This window comes from Bidens hawaiensis, unplaced genomic scaffold (assembly GCF_021521415.1).
Source record: "Bidens hawaiensis isolate Kalapana, Puna unplaced genomic scaffold, B.hawaiensis_p1.1 tig00030603_1, whole genome shotgun sequence".
Taxonomy (NCBI): Eukaryota; Viridiplantae; Streptophyta; class Magnoliopsida; order Asterales; family Asteraceae; genus Bidens; species Bidens hawaiensis.
The window spans coordinates 1,221-10,983 of record NW_027495117.1 but is presented as its reverse complement, the minus strand read 5'-3'; the positions used below and the strand labels follow the sequence as shown (position 1 = coordinate 10,983).

The 9,763-nt window shown below is 45.4% G+C and overlaps 1 pseudogene; it reads right to left on the bottom strand.

The window, feature by feature from the left end:
- Positions 1 to 1,235: 1,235 nt before the first annotated feature.
- Positions 1,236 to 3,675, bottom strand: LOC143580802 (serine/threonine-protein kinase-like protein CCR4; annotated as a pseudogene).
- Positions 3,676 to 9,763: the final 6,088 nt, after the last annotated feature.

The window sequence follows — 9,763 nt, the reverse complement described above, 5'->3', positions numbered from 1 at the left end:
CAACTCCTAATTTCAGATTATTTGACTTTCTTCTTTCCCTTGACTTCTATGGTTGATCTTCCAAATCCACAATTCATATATTTGACTTTTATGCACCTTCTATACACCTAACCGAACCTACACCACATGACTCTTTCGAAGTTGCATGATTTTTAAAATTTTAAAATAAAGAAGATAATAAATAACACATTAATAGTACGCTAATACAGCACACAAATTCTTGTTTATTAAAACAATTTAAAAACCGACTGGCTAACATTTATGTATTTTTACCGGCTTTGAGTCTTTGACCGGTTCGTCTTTATACCAAGTGTATTACTCTATTATCTCTTGATCAATTAACCTCATAGGACTAATGGTTTTTTGGTTTAACTGACTGGATTGACCGGTCAACTTTCAAATTGTGCAAACACTTTCTAATTGGAGGGAGTACTTTGATCAGTCAGATACTCATATAATTCATAAAACTAAGAACACGAATGTATATGTTAATTCTATTGACCAAATGTTTTTGAAATCAACGAACCAATTTAGAGATTTTATTTCGATAAAAATGTAACATATTATGTTACATGTCACCCTCATTTGACTTCGATATTCATACTATTTATTTCTTTAGTTTGGACATTTAACCATATTTATAATGATATCAAAGAAATTTATATAAAATACGATATCATACATTTAAGTATCCTATCAAAGTTTTTTTTTTTTATCATAATAGCATACTACTTTAGTTATATAATTCATGTTTTTATAAATGATTTGGTTGTATGGGGTTTGGAGGCACTTTAATATAGAACGTGTTTTGACATGTATGATTGAATGTAACCCCACATTTGACGTTAAGATCCATATCAATTATTTGTTTAATACTTTAATAATACCATTGTCAAAAAAAATAAAATATCATACAAATACGCAGTTATGTACAATATAGTAATGAATACTTAGTATATGATATCAAATATCATATCAGTCCATATTTAACAAATTTATACGGTACACATACGTATACATTATATGCATATTTTTAAATATTTCACGACCATATATAATTTGGCCTTATTATAAATTCTAATATGTACGATCCTAATGCTACGTAGATAAAACGATTGATGTCCAAACATTTTATAACTTCTGTTGAACTCACAGTGATATATTGTTCATTTGTTTGAATCCTCATTTGGATTATTCAATTTCATAACATCAACATAATCTTATTTTCCTTTTATATTACCAATGATAACATGTCCATAATAACATGAAACGGTCATTGTTGAATACTTTTTTTACAATTTGACCCGTCAAAACAAATTAATCATTAAAATGAACTCATAAAAAATGAATATTTTTAAAAACAATATACAAATAATCTTATGATGAAGAATGCAAAAACCTTCTATACTAAGCAATACTTGCTTTCATAATCTTACTTAAACTGATGATATCGAACCATTCGAGCTATGAGAGAACGACGGGATCGTCAAACAAGCCGATAACGCCCTCTCTAAGCGCATAACAACCTCACTCATAGTCGGCCGATCTTGTCCCTCCAACGCCACACAATCAACGGCTAAATATCCAACATATTGTACAGCTTCGATTTCAAAAGGTGTTGGTGGAGGGACTTTAGGGTCCAAAATCCTGTGTATCTCATCGCGAAAAATGTATGGTGCAGCCGAGTCAACCACATTCCTTCTCTCACCAGTTTCTGTTTTATGAATCGCACGATGCCCTGATAACATTTCCAGTAAAAGAACTCCAAAACTGTAAACGTCACTTTTAGCTGTCAACTGCTCAAACTTATAATACGCAGGGTCCATGTAACCGACCGTGCCTGCAGCATGTATTGACAGGTGTGACATGTTGTCCGGTGGGCCCAACAAGGATAACCCGAAATCCGATACCTTACCCGTCCATTCGTCATCAAGCAATATGTTTGATGACTTAATGTCACGGTGAATGATCGGTGGATCAGCGTAGACATGAAGGTACTCAAGCCCACGGGCCGCATCTAGAGCGATTTTGAGCCGTGCGGGCCATGACATTACGTACGAGCTATATAAACTATGTAAATGGCTATGAAGGCTCCCGTTTTCCATGAACTCGTATACTAAAACGAGTTCGGTTTCTTCTTCGCAAAACCCTAGTAACCGGACCAAGTTTTTATGATTAACCCGAGATAAAAACTCGAGCTCGTTTACAAATGCTTCGTTTGTGTCTTCCTGTCGTTTGTGCATACCCCCAGGATACGACGACGAGCTCGTTAATTCGGCCCGTTTAACCGCTACTTTTCGACCATCGGGTAGTAACCCGTGGTAAACCGACCCGAAACTCCCAATCCCTATTCGGTGATCGTGTGAGAAGTTACTGGTCGCGCTAATAATCGTTTGTAATGTGAATTCTTCCAAATGACCCCCATTTCCCATACTGATCAAATGACTTAGTTTCTTAACAAGCACACGATTCGCGGCTTGAACTTGTGAAGCGATTTGGTCGTCTTCCATCGGGCCCGAATCATGAACTCGACTATCATCACTCGATTTACTGAATCGGATGATTAGAAATCCGATAACTAGCATAAACGATAACGAACCTGCTGACCCGACCACCACGAAAGCCACCATTTTATCACTCCAACCACCATTTCGTGGCGGCGGTTGTACTATTACCGGTGGGGGCGGAGGTTGATCGTAAACACACGACTCACAAATCATCAACCCGTCGGCGCAAAATGGCGCATAGTTCCCAATTGGGCCACAAGTACAAGAAGTCGTACATAAACCGGGACTACATTTGCAAACACAACCGAATTCACAGCCTCATCTCCCCAGCAATAAACAGAATAATTCGAAGTCGAAATCCCGCAAAAAACACCGCGGTTCACCTGCAATGCCTCGAACCCAACCTCCTCTAAATATTCAGGCAACCGGAAACCGGTTTCACCCCAACAAATCACAGTTCCGTTCACCCGAATCGCACAAAACCGGTTATCTCCAACGGAAACCGATTTAAACAGTCCATCCGGTTTCCAAACCATCCGGTCGCCCCAACAATCCAAGCCGTTACTCGAATTCACAGCACAAAGACGGGTACTACCCGCGGAGATAGCATTGTGACTTCCGTTACTAGAAACGTTGAAGTCATTACTTCCTGAGCATATTATTCGTCCTGTGTTATTCAAACCGCACACATAATTATCCCCAACTGAAACACCAGAGGTGAACCGGGTTCGGTTAAGAACGATATCATCATTAAAGCGGTCCCATTGCCAGCAGAGTAACTGACCACTGGCGCCAACAATCCCACAAATATGGGAATCACCGGAGTCAATCTCTATAAGGGGCGAACCATGGTAAATCCGTTTTAAAAACGACGGTTCCGTTTGCCTGGAACCTCCAGCACACCAGAACGGAATCTGTTGCTAACCCGCAGAGGAAGTTAGACCCGCCTACGATTCCGATTAACGGGAAGTTGATTTGGTTGGCATATGGAAATATATTTATATTTGGTGTGCAGTTGAGTTGAGGTTGCAGTTCTGTTTGTGACTTGGTTAAGGCGCATATTAAGGTTTGGTTGTTGATGTGGGAGATTGAAACAGTTGGAAGTGAGGAGTTGGAAGAGTGAATGAGAAGAAGAAAGAGGGGTTAGAGAGAAGATGGAGTGAGCCATGGAAGTATCATGGTGGTGAAGGTGAAGGTGAAGGTGAAGGTGAAGGTGTGTATGTGTGATTGGGTTTGTATGTGAAAAGGTTTGTGTGTGTTGACGCCGTTTGTATTGGGTTGTGGGAGTGACAACGGGGAGACGAGTATATGACCATCTCCAGCATTGGAATAACGTTTGTGTCTTACCAATTCAAATCATAATAATTATCAATTATTGTTAATTGTGAATCTCATTATTGTTAAGTCAAATTACAACACTTAAATTGTAACTATTTAGAAATTAAATCGACTTTGCTTACTTCATGAATTCTAAACTAGAAATTAAATCGACTTTGCTTACTTCATGAATTCTAAACATGACTATTTAGAAACTTAAAATCAAATAAATGGTTTTTAATAAACAACGAGCATTTCATGAGTTGCGTGCCGCAACAAAAACGTTAAAAAGATATACAAATTTCACAAGTTAAATTATAAAAAAGTTAACATTTTCAAAAGTTTGTTTAAAAAAAAAACAAAAACTTTTATGTAAACTCACACATTATTGAAAGGACATTGACGATGCCCGAAATATTACATAAAAAGGTTAAGCACTTTGTGACGGAATCGTTAAACCTAACAAAAAATAAACATTAAAAACGTTGAACCACGTACACTTGTTGCAACGTATATAATAACAGTTAAATAAGCTTTACAAAGTATATAGTTTATTAAAATTAAAAGTAAACGATAAGGTTTGTTTGTTACTTATACTAATACTCTAACAGCAGAAAAACATAAATATATGATATGTAGTTGAAGAAACACTAACCGGACCCCGGGCAGGTTACTGGTAACCTAGGGGTTGGAGAGCTGTTTCCCACGAGGGGGTTAGACCCTTGGAAGATGGTTCTTCTGATAACCTGCAAAACAGACACCGTGAGCTCGTCACTGAGAAGGGGGGGGGGGGGGTTCCTCCTTGTGACCACCCTCCGGCGTGAGAATCAGACTAGATTGCTCTTTAAATATAAAAGTATATTAAGAGATTGCTAGAGCAGATATCAGGTATATATGATGATAATATGATAAGATATGATGATCATACCATTTGTGGTATTTATAGCCGAAGGTAGGTTTCCAAGGGGTTTAGCCGGCCCAACACGCTACCAACTGTAACCTATGCACGTGCCCTGCCTGTGAGTGGTGGATAGGTAGCGGCTGACACAGAGCAGGCGTGTCGTGCACTCTTCCTCTTCTGCCAACTACAGGCTAGGCACGTGGTATGGCAGGAGTTGGTGGGTAGGCGGCGGGCTATTGGTCACAGTGCTGTGGCGTGCTGTCTGCCATGCTGCTGTCAGTGAGCTGTCGCATCTCTGATCAGATCTTTTGCCCATACCTCGTCAGGTACAGTAAAAAGATCCTTCAGTATACGGACTGGCTTATTTGGGGCGGGAGTATTCCCCCCTCCCGCCTCTGTGCGGGATTGCTCCCGGCTTGGCTCATTCCTTCAGGTGACACTTGAACGATTGAGAGCTAAGTGCCTTGTGCGTGTAGCCATGCTGCGCGGGTGGCCTTCCCTAATGGCTTGTATCCGAGGCTGCGGGGACAGGCGGAGGTCCTTCACCATTGGGAGGCATTTCCTGCGGGACCAGCTTGCGTACTGCGCGTAAGGACGTCACGTCTCTGAGCATGGTTGGTCCTGCGGATCCAGTTGGTCTCTGCGCAGACGTCCCTGTTTAAGGTGAGTCTTGCGGGTCCAACTGGGCTCTGCTGGGACCTACCTCTTCAAGTCCCCCCAGTCCAATGTTCTTCTCATGAGTGTTTAATGAAGTGAGGTGAACTTTTGGACTTGAGCAAAGGGTTTTGAAAAGGGTTTTTGTAAGGTTTTCCATGGGGATTCTTTCCGCGGAAGTCCTTGTCACTTGCAGAAATGCCCGAGTTTCCTGCTTGGTCTTTGGGTATGATGCGGGTAGGTCTGTAACCTCCTCGCAAGTCAGGAGCATTGAGTCCCAGTTGTATGTATTTTCCATGAGGTTTTGGTAGTTTTGAACATAGTGATCAATTATGTTAAGACCACCAATTCCATCGTGGAGCTTCAAACAACGTAGTTCTCGATGTTCCCGCTATGCGGGGATGCTATTTCCGTTTCCGCAAGCATTGCCCAGAAGATCCTTCTTGGTTTCAATTCCCAGCGGAGCGCTAGGTATGTGAAGGGTTTTGCCCTTAACACTGTACCTGCGCTCGTCTTACGGTTACTTTACTCTCAAGGTATTCCTGGCGTCAATTTCCTGCGGGTGCTAGGGTATGTGAAGGGTTTTGCCTTAACACTGTACCCGCATCCGTCTTACGGTTACTTGTTCACCAAGGTTCTTGGCTTCAATTCCCTGCAGGTGCTAGGTATGTGAAGGGTTTTGCCTTAACACTGTACCCGCAGCCGGCTTACGGTTACTTGTTTGCCAAGGTTTATTTGGCTTCAATTCCGCTGCGGGTGCTAGGTATGTGAAGGGTTTTGCCTTTACACTGTACCCGCATCCGTCTTACGGTTACTTGCTTGCCAAGGGGTAAGGGGTATTTTCCCGCTTACTTTTTTAATACTTTCGAATTTTGAATTTTGAAATTCGAAGAGTTGGTGAAAAGATAAACCTCTGAAACGTTCGTGCGACGGTTTCTTCTGACTGTGTCAGGACGTGCAGGAAGTTATGGTGACGTGACAGAACATGGTCATTCCAGTCGCTTTTTTCAGGCGCGTGGGAGCGATTTTTTCGGGCGCGTGGCCGCGAAATTACTGGCACACGTCCTTTCAACAGCTGTTGCCAGCTTGCTTTTTGCCACGTGTCATAGTTTCATTGCACATTTGATTTCTCTCTCCTCCGCATTAAATTCACCGCATTAATTGCGATTACTATATAAAGGGGGAGAGGGTTATTTGCATTTCACACTTTCCACTTTCATCTCTTCTTCTCAAGTAATTTCCGGGCGAATTTTTCTGTTCAGTAAAGCATTACCCTGAAATCTCTTTTCGTCTTTCTTCCACCATGTCTTCTCATGATGCTGATGACCAGAAGACTGCTGGCGAATGCCAGTGCTCTCTTCCTGTCGATCTGTACCAGTATATCATCAGGAAGTTCATGCTCGAGTCTCTCGAGCCTGAGTTTCCTGAACCCCACCATACTGTGTACGATGCCCCTAGTGGCAAGATCGGGGTTATGCTGCATTCTTTGTCTACGGGAACCTTAGGTTTCCGTTGACAAAGTTTGTGTACCGTGTCCCTAGAGAGGCACGGTGTGCACCTGACAGAGGTGCACCCCATGGCCATTGCCAAGGTCCGGCACTTTGAGTGGGTGTGCCGGATACTGGGCCTTGAGCCCCTCGTTGATCGCCTGATGACCCTTCTATACATGGAGGTGCATCCAAGGGTGGTACACTCTTACAAACCCGTATCAAGGGTTTAAGATTTGTACCACCGAGCGGAGTCTTCGCTCATGGAGAAGAGAGTTCTTCTTCATATCCGCTCGCCGCCATCCCCATCGCCATGAAGTTCAAGAATGGCCAGGCGCTTCCGAACCTTCCCGCCCTCAACTACGAGGAGGCGGAATGGTTCTCGAAGATTTCCCGGGTCCAGTCCCCGGTTTTCCGTTTTCCGGAAGTCGGCGATGGTGATGTTGGGGATGAGCCGGGTGTGGAAGGCGGCGAATGCGGATAAGGTTCCGATCGTCCTTGAATATGGTTTCGAACTCTGTCCCTTATGGTACGTCTTGTTTCATTTTGCTGACTTCGATTTTTACTAACTTTCTTGTTGATTTCAGAGGGGAACGATCTTCAGTCGCTCCTGAACCCGCGGGAGGAAGATGGTCCCGCGCGGATGGGTACTCGTGCTCTGGACGAGAACGAGTTGCCCATCTTAGAGCAGACCGCGGGTCGGTTCGTGGAGGGTTTACCCGCCAGGCCAAGAGATCCTGAGCCACCGACGGCCAGGTAAGCCTATCTTCTACCCTGAACCTCTCAATGCTGTGCCTGCTGCTGGAGTTCATGACATTTCTTCTTCTGAGGAATCCGCAGAAGGTCCTCCACTGGTGCGGAAAGAAAAAGGCTGCCGTCGGGAAGGGCAAGGAGAAGGTGGCCTCTACGGCCGACCCGGTAGTCCTATCTGACTCGGAGTCAGATAATGCAGAGGTGGCGGGGAAGCCCGGTGGTGAGGAGACCACCGCTCCGGAGGCTGCAGGTGTTACCTCCGGGGAAGGCAGCGACGACGACGGTTACCGGTGTCAAGAGGCCGGCTCCATCGGGTTCGCCCCGCCGCTCGTCCGTGCGTTCAAGCTCAAGAAACCCCGTGAGTACCCCCATAATTCTTGTCTAGATTTGTTGTTTCAAATAAATTTTTTCTAACACTTTTGCTTGTGCAGGTGTGGATGTTGACGCATTCCAGGGTGGAGTTGGAGCAAGTATTCCCCCGCCAATGACGGTAGGCTCGGTCAGCCTTCCCGAGGCGTCGACCCAGGCGTCTACGCCTGCTTCCGCTGGTTCCCAGCCTTCCTGAGGCTGTTCCAGCTGAGAAGGTGTCTCCGCCGGCCGTGAGTGCAATTTTTTACAGCATCTTTCACGGAGCCGGCGGTTACTGTTGCTGAGGAGGGTGGCGCCAAACATGGCTACCACAGCGGCTGCCACTATACCTGCGCCACCGGCACCGACGGCCGGACCATCAGGTATGCGCCAGGCTTCCCGCCGATCTATGCCACCTTCCCGTCTGCCTGACCTGTTGGATGGATTTCCTTTAGGTTCAGGTGATGGGTTTGGCGGCTATCGGCCTGTTATTGACCCTACAGGTACGTTAGGGTTCTTTTTCCCTTATATATTTTTATCATCTTTTTCCTAACTGCCTTTGTTTCTTTTGCAGTGTCGGATTCCAATGAAGTGTATGTTCCAAGATGGAACATACGCCGAGGAACAACCCTTCGTACCCCTGTGGAGTGCGTGGACTGGGCTCGCCACGCTGCTCCTCATGGTGTGCGTTGGGGGAAGCCATGGCTAGCTACCAAGAGGGTAGGCTAACCAATGAGCTTCGGGTTTCTCCAGGCCCGGACGCAGCCCCGCGTCGAGCTGCTTTGTCGTGAAAACGACAAGGTTAAAAGCAGCTCGCGCCAAAGATGTATCTGAAGCGCGGGCTCTTCGGGAGGAGAACCGGGCAGTTGGCCGCTGCCGCAGCCGAGAAGGAGAAGGCATTCAAGGCCCTCGAGGTTGAAGTCCCAGGCGCGACTCGAGGCCCGCTCCAAGGCTGCCCAAGCTTGTGAATGAACAGCTTCGGCTGGCCAAGGAGACTGCGCGAAACTCAACTGAGAGGGCTGCCAAGGCTGAAGCTGTTGTTGAGCCGCTTCGCGAAGGAGAATGAGCAGCTTAAATGCAAAATTAAAGGCTCTTCAGCATGCTCATGACGGCCTTGGCAATGGAAGATGCCAAGAAGCTGCAGGAGATCCTTGACCAGAGGGGGGTGCTTGACCGCACTGAAAGGAAACTCAAAAGCGTCGAAGAGGCTGCCGCCAAGGAAGTTCAACTTGCCAACCTTGATAAAAACGGAGCCGAACGTGCTTACAAAGAAAGTCAAGCTACCCTCCAATGGCTGCTTCGAGAAGCGTTGCCTCAGGTATCTTTATCTTTTTCTTTACGCTTTCCGCTCGTAATTAGAAAATGTTCTAACTTGTATTCTTTTGTAGGTTGCGCGTCGGGTCCTTTCAGAGACCTCTTATGACGATGCGATGAGCGCAGCCCTCAACGCTTCTCATGAGGATGGGGGAGAAGACTGGCTTCCTGCTTGGTCTAGGGTTTGCTGAGAGAGGCTTTCCGCCCTCCAACTTCCCTTTATTCAATGTTAATACTGAAGCTGCTTATGACCAAGCTGGTGAACCAGTACGCTGCCTTCCCGCATCCAGTGGTGGAGAAGGTGGAATGAGGCTGCTGCTGCTGATGATGGGCTAAACATCCTTAAGGCTTTCCTTGGGCAGCCACGCTCAGACGGTGCTGGTCCAAGCGGAGGTGGCCCTGAAGCCTGATCCTGAAGATCTCTTCCCACCGCTAGGATAGACTTAGCTTTGTATAGATTTCTTTTAGGCGGGGTAGTTACC